The sequence below is a fragment of the Mustela lutreola genome, chromosome 14 (genome assembly GCF_030435805.1).
Source record: "Mustela lutreola isolate mMusLut2 chromosome 14, mMusLut2.pri, whole genome shotgun sequence".
Lineage (NCBI taxonomy): Eukaryota > Metazoa > Chordata > Mammalia > Carnivora > Mustelidae > Mustela > Mustela lutreola.
The window spans coordinates 47,078,700-47,088,325 of NC_081303.1; positions in this window are offsets into that span (position 1 = coordinate 47,078,700).

Genomic DNA, 9,626 nt, shown 5'->3' on the forward strand with positions numbered 1-9,626 from the left:
CTTGGGTGCAATTTACCAGGGTCGGGTCAGGTTGGTATGGCAGGGGTCCTACTGCCGGTCGGGTCACCCACCGGACATCTCCTGAGCTCCTTCCAGGATACTGCTGTGAGCTGGGGCCCAGCACAGGACAGCTGCAACCACTGTCCCCAGCTTGACGAAGGAAGAAAGGACTGCATGTGGGTAGCAGTGCCCATCACATACCTAGTGCCCTCTTATGCGCCAGACATGATTCTCAGTGTGCTCTCCTTACAGCCCGGGGGGTCGGGGTGGGGGGCAGCACCGACAGTATCCTGTGTTACAGACGAGGACGAGAAGGCTCAGAGAGGTTAAGCAACCTGCCCAAGGTAACACAGCCAGTTCAGGCCAGAGCTAAGATTCATATCCAGGTATTTGGGCTCCGGAGTAAGCACTGCTCACTATAGTACTTACAGAGAAGTAAAACCAAAAGGAGTTGAGAGAAGGAAAAGACATCGAGCAGGATGTGAAGGAGAAAGCACTGTGCTACTATCTCAGTTCTGCTCCTGACATCCCACAACTGTGATGGGGGACAGGAACACATGCCTGATCTGTTTGGTGATCAAATGAGTAAGTTCGTAAAATCATTTTGTGAACTATAAAGTTCCAGACAAATGTAAAAGGATTGTAGTTAGTAATTTTGTGATCACCCTTTTAAAAGCAGGAGCCACAGATGGGGGCCATCTCTACATACATGTTGGAAGGACGACAGCTAAGGGGTCGGGAAGATTTCTCAAATATCCCTTCAGGCCTGTAATGAACTTTGGGGAAAAAAAACTCATTCTTGCATTTACCACCAAGGGACTCGCTAGATCTACCTTCAGAAACAGTGACCCGCTAGCTCAGGGCCATTAAGAGCTTGGAATTCCGAGACCAGAGGACAATAGCTAACTTGTATATAAGATTTCCTCCATCTTGGCCACTATTGTAAGTGACACAGATAGGTGTGCTTACACACACACACACACACACACACACAGGGCCAGTAATTTAATCCTTACTACAATCTCATTACCCTTATTTTGCATATAGGAAACTGAAGCACAGAGAGGTAAAGTAACTTTCTTAAGGTCACAGAGCTGATAAGTATCAAACTTGGCATTTAAGAGAAACTGGCATACACCTTGGGACCCGTTAGGCATCATCATTTCATCCAAGGGTAAGTCTTTTTTAACAGACTAAGAGAACGAGTAAAACCGAAATTCAAAAGAAAGACCATTCCAGTCGCTGCTCTTTCTACCCATACTCCCACCCTTGCCCCTGTGGTCAGTGACACCCCAAGGGGGAGGAACGATGCTATAGTCTAGAAGCCAGGAGGACATCTGGACTCCTCTGGATCCAAAGCCACCAGTAAGTATAATGGGATTGGTGGACAGATCTCAGCGTCAGACAAGGCTGCTCCTTCCCCAGCCTTCAGAGGCCGTGTGAGTAGAAACAGCTCACAGGAGCCTGACCTCATGGTGGGGCGGGGGGTGCTGTTAGGGTTGCAGGAGGGCGGCTGGTGAATGAAAGACAAAGGGAAGGGACCTGGTCAACATTCTGATGGGAGTGCAGTGTTTCACCCAATTCTCCTGGCCAAAGGGGTACCAACACCTTGCCAGCACAAGTTGCTCTGGTGCCCGCTAGGACCGGTGCCTGTGCAGAGCTGGCGCGCGAGAGCATCTCTGAACTCCTGTGATGAATCTGTGTTCGTCTCAACCACAAAAATGAGGAAGGAAAATCATCCTACAGATGCCTTAAAGGCATGGGGAGGTCCAACCAGAAGTTCCGTAGGCAAGCTCGGACCGGGAAACTCGAGCTGGGCCTGACCTTCCCCCGATGGGGAGCAGTCGGCTGCAGGCGGGGTACGCGGGCTGGGGGGCACCACGGGACTTGACCCTGTGGGTACTGCTCTCATGAACCACCCCCTCAGCCATGAGTAAGGCAGTTGCCTCCCTGAGGCTCCTACCCTGAGCCCAGCACCCATCTCAGGCAGAGACCTGCGTTTGGGGGCCCATATCATTGCCAAATCAGGGAACAGTGGAAAAAGAGACTCTCGCCCCTTTGCCACAGAAGAAAGTCGCCCTCATAGGCGATGGGTATTTCATTGGTAAAAAGTCCCTCCGGGTCATTGAACAAAAGTCTGAGTTTCCCTGAGGCCCTTCCTGGCCAACTGTGGCTTGGGATCCTGGCTTTGCCACCTCCCAGCTCAAGCAGCCAGAGCCATCCTGTTCTATTTTCTCTTCTGTAGGTGGGGGACAGCAGTGGCACTTACTCCCGAAGGTCACGGTGTGGGTCCGGGAGGCCCCGCCAACATCTGCTGCTGTCGGGTGGGCGGGCACCGCTCTCCAGGCTCTAGAACTGCCCCACGCAAATCCTCCAGCTGCGCAGAACTGGCTCGTCCGCTACAGTGTGACTTCCATCATGTTTCTCCCCACCGAGACAATTTATAACTCTTCTTGTAACTGTCTACCTTCTTGGCCGGCCCTGAAGGTCCTCAGAGGGATGCCGCCCTCCCCCTCCTCTGACCTTCTCTCTCCGCACGTCGTCAAATCAGCCCTTACCTCCAGGGTCTCTCCACACCAGCCTCTGCCTTCTCCCCATGACGCCCAGGTCACTCCCCTCCCAGTGCCTCAGCCCCTGCCTTTCCACACATCCAAACTCAGCTCCCCCTCTGGAACCAGCTGGAGTCTGTCCTTGTCCGTGGAGACTTCTCTGCCCCTCCCATTCTGTTCTATTCTTTGTCTCCCCTGAATCCTAAAGCCTTTGCTTTGGCCATCACTGGTTTGGGGACCTTTCTCTCTCGGCTTGCCGATGACCTCGCCAATGACTTTGCTACATGTTTGCATCTTGGTCTCTCAAGGAGCCAGGCGGGATGGTGCCTCATGCCCTGAGCATCCTGCAGGGCCAGTGCTGCCCCTGACACCCAGGAGGTGCCCGGATGGAGCCCAAAGATGGAGGGGCGATTCTGTGGCCAAGTGCGAGGTCCTACGTGAGCCCCGTCCACGTGATCCGCAGAACGCAGCGGGGTCGCAGACACTCACGAGCCACATCTAGTTTGTCTCATGCCCGTGGTGGAGCAGCTATACAGACCTTCCCGGCCTGAGGGTACAAAACTTTTCATTCCAAACTTCCTCTCACAGCAGCGTAAAAAGCATACGAACGAATAGAAGGAACGGGGACAGGATCTTGGCTCACTTCACAGGGAAGGGGGCTGCAATTTATTGCAACACACCTACCATGGGCTAGCAGTGTATTTAAGCCTCTCGTACTAACTTTTCTTCCCTGTGTTGCAGATGCAGGAACTGAGGCTGGGAGCGCTTCAGAGATCATGTTTCTAGGAAATAGCAGGATGAAAAAAAGCAACAAAATACTTAAACAGAACTTACTCTGTGCTAAGCGCTGGTCTAAGTACTTCTCTCGTTTGATTCTCACAGCAGTGCTCTGAGGTAGGTATTATTGATTCACTTCACAGGGGTTGGAACAGAGACCCAGAGAAGCAAATGGCCTGTGGTCACCCAGCTACTAAGTTATGCAGCTGGGATTTGATTCTGCTCCAGAGGCTGTGCCTCCAACCACAGCCCTGTACCACTTCCTGCCTGTTCCCATGTTCAGAAAGAGAACCAAGCTCTCCCCTGCCCAGACCCTTCCCATTTTTAGCTGCTTTCCAGAAGACCTTTCCCCCAGCTGATTTCCACCCAGAAAACCCATACTTTAGTCTCTGGACACTGGCAGGCATCAGGCATTGGGCTAAACTCAGCGGCAGTGGACTCTCCCATGACCAAGTCCACAGAAAAAATTCCCAGTTGGTAGCAAAGCCCTTGGCAGCACAGCTAATCCTGCCTGCTCCCCTTAGAGATGGTTGCCATAATGCCCCCAGCAGGCGTTCCTGTCCTTTGGGGAGGAAAGCCCTCGGGGGTGACTAAGCCCTGAGTAAACTGTTCCCAGCTTCACTCCTCCAGGCCGGGTGGGGCCAGCACTGTTTCAGGACAAAACTCAAACACATCGCTCAGCCCAGACCTGCACAGTTACCTCTCCCAGGAGCACTCCGCCAGCACGGCTGCTGCCGCTCACAGCGATCTGTGGCTTGTGGGCCTTCGGGGGACAGAGGGATCTCCGGTGCTGCACCACCTGCCCTGTAGTGCCTTGAGCAGCCTCTGGCCCAGCTTCCCTGCCACAGCACCAGGAGCCAGGTACACTTTCCTGATTAAGCTTCAAACGGCGACACACCCAGAAGGGGAGGGAGGAGGGCGGTGGGGGTGGGGGGCTCCTCTGATCTGGGATCCACTCCCAAGGAGGAGAGAGGGCCACTCTTGGCCTCCTACGATTGGCTGCCCGGAGTCCAAGCAAGAGAATTGCAGCTCCAGCTGGAGCCAAGGGCAAGTGGGGATGCTGCTGTCCTCGTGGGCGGCTGCCCAGCTGAGGGCCAAGGTGGGGAGCGGCACACCTGGCCTGGGCTGGCCAGGGGGCTCCGAGAGGCTCTAAAATGGAAATCGGTGCCACAGGAGGGACTTGATTAGAGCTTAGGAAATGCCTCCTGAACGTGCAGGGTGCAAAGCCCAGGAAGGCACAGGGAGTCTCTTCTCGTGGGGGCAGTCCTTATGCTTACGGGAAGAAAACCCTCTCTTCCCAGCGGCTTTAGGACCCCAGTTTGGGTGTTGGGAGCTGTTGTGATCATTGGGCACTCCTGGGGATGAGTGGGGGACCAAGCGGGGTGCAGTGGCCCTCCAGAGACACGGTTCCAGGGCTGGGCAGGACGCCTACTCGCACTGCTGGGCTCAGGGCTGCCGTGTGTCCGCTGGGGACCAGCAGAGGGCTGTTCCACACAACTGCCTAGTGCCAGAGCTGGAGGGGGCCCTTGGAGGCCACCCAGGCCACAGAAACTGGCACCCAGAGACCAGCAGGGTTTACCCGAGACACACGGTCAGCTGGTTTAGCCTTCTGCAAAGCAAGAGCCCAGCTCTGGCAAAGCTTACTGACTTAGACGAGGTAGAAGCGAGGGGACCTGTGTTCTGGCCTCTGCCTTGTCCCCCTCACCCCTGAGGTGAATTCTACACTGTTTCCTTGCACAAAGTGACTGGGGACCCCACGGACCCCTCTCAGCAGCTGGGGAAGACAGTCTTTTCCCTTACATGGTTACAGACTACACCACAGAGCACTTACTTCTTGCCAGGCTCTGTTCCGCTCACACACGCACCCCGACCCCTTCCGCGCCCTGGGAGATAAGCCACTATTCCCACTGCTCGGTGGAAGAAACGAAGACAGATGAATTTGCCCAAGTTCACAGGGCTCGGAAGAGCCAGCGTGGGGACTGGGACCTGGGGGGCCTGGCTCCCGTGTCTATGGCCCTGACCACTGTACTATAGTGTCCTTTGGTGGGGGCCGGGTCCAGAGCTTCGGGTGTGGGTTCCCTTGGTGCCTGCTCTGAGCTCCCCCGGCCCTGCTGCTCCCCACTGTACCCCCTTCAGCCCGTGGGAGATTGAAATCTAGGGAGGCTGGGTGGTTTACAGATGTCAGGTCTGACGGTGCTTGTGAGAGCGACCACTTCAGGGGGCCCAAACCAGCATCGTCAGCACCCAGCTTCTTCCAAATTTCTGCCATTCGGACTGTTTTGCTAATATTTTCTTCATATGCACTTGCTTCCCCCTTCTCTCTTGTCCTTAGCACCAGTTTCCCCGAAACCACAAGTGTATGTGCTGATGGCGTTTTTCCCCCCTAATGCTTATTAAAATAATTACTTAACTACTAGAATGAAAAGTATTCTTCGGGGCACCCCTACAATCGCCCTGCTCACGTGAACCGCCCTTCGGGCGACAATGGGCTGGGTGTCCTCACTCCATCCGGAGATGCTCAGGCAGGAGGCCTGCTGTTGGAGGTGACCCAGCAAGTAGCAGCAGAGCCAGGGTGGGACCAGGGCTCTGGACTCCCAGCCTGGAGTCTTGCCCTCCGTGTCTGCCCAGATGCAGTCATCAGAGGAGCCGCGGCAGTCAGGGTCGGCCTGTCTCTGGCCTTGACTCAGTGCCTAGGGAGCAGAGAGGTCACTGGCCAAGGGAGCCACCAAATAATCACCCCAGAGAGTTCTGAGCAGAACTTCAAGAATGGGGTTAGCTGAGGGGCCAGGGCTTCTTAGCCCTAGGGGCCCCTGTCACCCTAAGTGTGAGTTCCCTGTTGAATCTACAGAACTTGACCCTATGGGCAGGTTATGTTGTACTAGTAATGACAATGAAGTAAGAAGAGTCAATACCAGGTGCTTATTGATGTGCGAGGCTTGCTTTAAGTGTTTTACATTAACAAGTTATTCCTCACGGTAACCCAAGGAAGGAGGTCATGACCCACGTCTCACAGTGAGGAAACAAAGGCATGCAAGGCTTTAAAACGTGCTCTGTCGCCTCGCCAGCGGGTGGCTGAGTTCGTGCTCTTAACTGCCCACTTGTTTATGTGGAGGCCAGATCTTAGGGGGCAAGTTGGGTCCAGCCCCTCAGAATGGTGGCCACCTCCTGATGAGCGCGTACCGCGGGCGAGGCCCAGGGCCATGGAGTCATTGCAGAGGACAGGACTGGCTCAGAGGGGAGAGGGGGTGGCCAAAGCAGCCAGCGGCATTCCAGCTTCTAAGGCCTGCACTCTGACCACCCCACCTGCTGGCTCCCCGGAGCCTGGCCGAGGCACCCGCGCCTGGAAAGCCAATGCTCGGGAATTAATTGGTGGGGAAGCAAAGGTCTAGTCATCCCCCTTCGAGCTCTTCAACCACTTCAAGGTCTGCTTTGGCCTCAGACCCCCCGGGCCTGTGGTGGGAGCTTCTGCCAGTGCCTCCCGCCCAAAATGCAGAGCCTCGCAGGGGGCTCAGGATGAGCTGTGTCCCTGGCCCCTGCGGCCCACACCCCCCTACGTGAGCCCGTCGGTGGAGGGCCCCGCAATTCCTCCCAACCAACGGCCCCACCCGGCAACTCCACCAGTTTGTTTTGGAACTAAAGGCCAAGGGACAGGCCGATCGTGGCCTCAAGCCTTAGGAGATGGGGGAGCCCTTTATGGTTCTGAGGGAGGGAAGCAGCATGATTCTGAGAGAAAGGACGGTGTGAACTGGGGAGTGGCAGTGGGGGTGGAGGAAGGGGACAGATTCCTGAACTACAGTTGACCCTTGTGCAATGTAGGGGTTACCGGCGCTGGCCCCCTACACGGTTGAAAATGTGCATATAACTTTCGACTCCCCCAAAACTTAGCTGCTAATTGCCTACCTTTGACTGGAAGCCTTACTAGTAACATAAATAACTCGATAACACATACTTGGTACATTATATGTATTATATACTATATTCTTATCTGTAAAGATGGAAAAAGTATTAAGAAAATCGTAAGGAAAATACATTTACAGTAGGTACCATGCTGTAAAAAACCCACATATAGGTGGACCCAACAGCAGTTCAAACTGTTCAAGAGTCAATGTACTTGAAGGTCAAGTTGGTGGGACTCTGAATGACTGGGCATTTGAGCACCACAGAAAAAGGGAAGAATCAAGACCTGAATGATCTCTAGGTCTCTGGTCTGAACAAGTTCGTGGGTGGGGGTACAACCGATTCAGATAACTAGTAAAAAGCCAATTAAAGACAAGCTTAATCTTGGACATGACGCCTTTTGACATGCTTGACGCACCCACTGGAGGGTCCAGCAGAGAGTCAGGTAGATGCGCCTGGAGCTCAAGCCTCAGGTCTGGGCTAGACAGATTCTAGAGTCAATACTAGAGAATCACAAAGGCGAACAGACTTTCAGAGAGAGCACCCCGACATTAAATATTACATTGAGTCACGTAAGCTGGGATTAGAAGCCTGAGAATATAGCAAATATTTAGGGAGAAGTGAAGGGATGGTCAGAAGGGGTGAGGCGGACCAAAGAGGCAAGGTCCCAGAAGCCAAGTGAGGAATTCATGAAGGAAGAAGGATCATGGTATCAAATATAGTAGAGGGGTGCAGAAAGAGAAGAACCAAGGATATCCTCTGGGCTTGGCAACTAGTCATCAATGACCTGGCCTCCAGAGGGCCCAGGGTGAAGGACCGAAAGGGAAAGTGGAGGGCGTGGAGACAGACAGTAGACTCCACGGTAGTCAGAGGTGGGTGTGGAGCCCATGGAAGTTTCTTTGAAGAGCAGAAGACCCACACCTGTTAATAGGCTGAGAAGGACCAGGAAATTGGGTGAGGTTGGAGAGCTGACAGAGGCCCCAGGAAGAAGGGGATGGGTGTGTTGGCTTTGAGCAGGAAGGACATACTACCCTCAAGACCACAGGAGAGGAGGCCAAGATAAGTATGAAGAAAAACTTTCAGGGGGAGTGAAGAAGTTGAGATCACACCTACTGGTCTTGATTTTCTTGAAGTAGCAAGGTTAAGATCTCCTGGGGTATGGAGAAGGGGAAATACAGGAAGGTGGCCCAGTGACCTCCGGAAGGAGTGGGTCATGAGAAAGGACTCCCGCCGAAGGACTAATGCCACCCCTCCAAAGGTAGAGAGGAGGTGGGGGGTGGAAACCACAGACTTCTAGTCTCTCTTAAAGCAGGGCAGAGCTGCAGGGAGGAACAGTCAGGCTGGGCTGTGGATCCACGGCTGGGGTTTTGCTGGTGATGAGTATGGTGGGGGCATGGAAACAAGAGTACAGGCGAGATGGAGTGGGTCTGAGGGAGAGATGGAGGCGAATCCACCAGGAAGCGTGCTGGCCTGTCCATTCCCTGCGTGTCACCTCCCTTGGAGCCACACGAGGAGGTGCTTCAAAGCATGGCGACCAGTTCTAAGGCTCTAGTCCCCAGGGCCAAACCCGCCCAGTGTCTTCTGGGTAGGTCCAATCCAGGTAGGTCCTATGTCCGGGAACATAGGATTTCCGAGTACAACACTAACGTTCATGTCGCACCGCATGAGATGGGATAGGGTGTCCCTTCTGATCTTTCCTGTCCTAACAGAAGGGATCCTAACCTCCGTTCTGGGTTACCAGCAAAGCAGTAAACTCTCCTTTGCTGGACTCCCTGTTCTCCCATCATCCACAGAAAGAGGAGGCCCACTCTGCACGAGTTGTCTAAAAATCAAGTTCATGCGTGTGAAGTGAAGTATATGTAGGTATTTGGCTACCAGGAATTCTTATGGAAAGTGTACATTCTCATTTTTTATATTAATTTATCTTCAAATATTTAGCTTATTCATGGTGACAGCTGCTTGCTTCCTATCAAATCCTTAAAACCACCAAGACTGGCTGGGTCCACCGCAGGACTGAACCAAAACTCAGACACACGCAGAACTCGGGGTCTGCCTTGGCGGTGCCATTTAGCGGGGACCCGGCAGTGTCAGATACCCACTTCTGGACTGGTTAATCTCCACAGGTTAACACACCCATCTGCCCACTTTTGAAAAGACCCACTTTTGTCTGCCTCTTAAAACCGCGCTGCCCCCTCAGCAAGCATCACAACGCACCCCATTGGTCTTCTGGAGCAGAGGGTGGCCCTGGCGGGCGCTGGTCTCTGCCAGGCACACAAAGAGGGTGGAAACGGAACCAGGGCTGGCTCCTCTGCCTGGTGTCCCACCCGGGGCACATGGAGCTCCTGTCAGCCCCCTCAAAAACCTCGCTCAGACTCTCTGCTCAGGATCCCACAGTCATTCTGG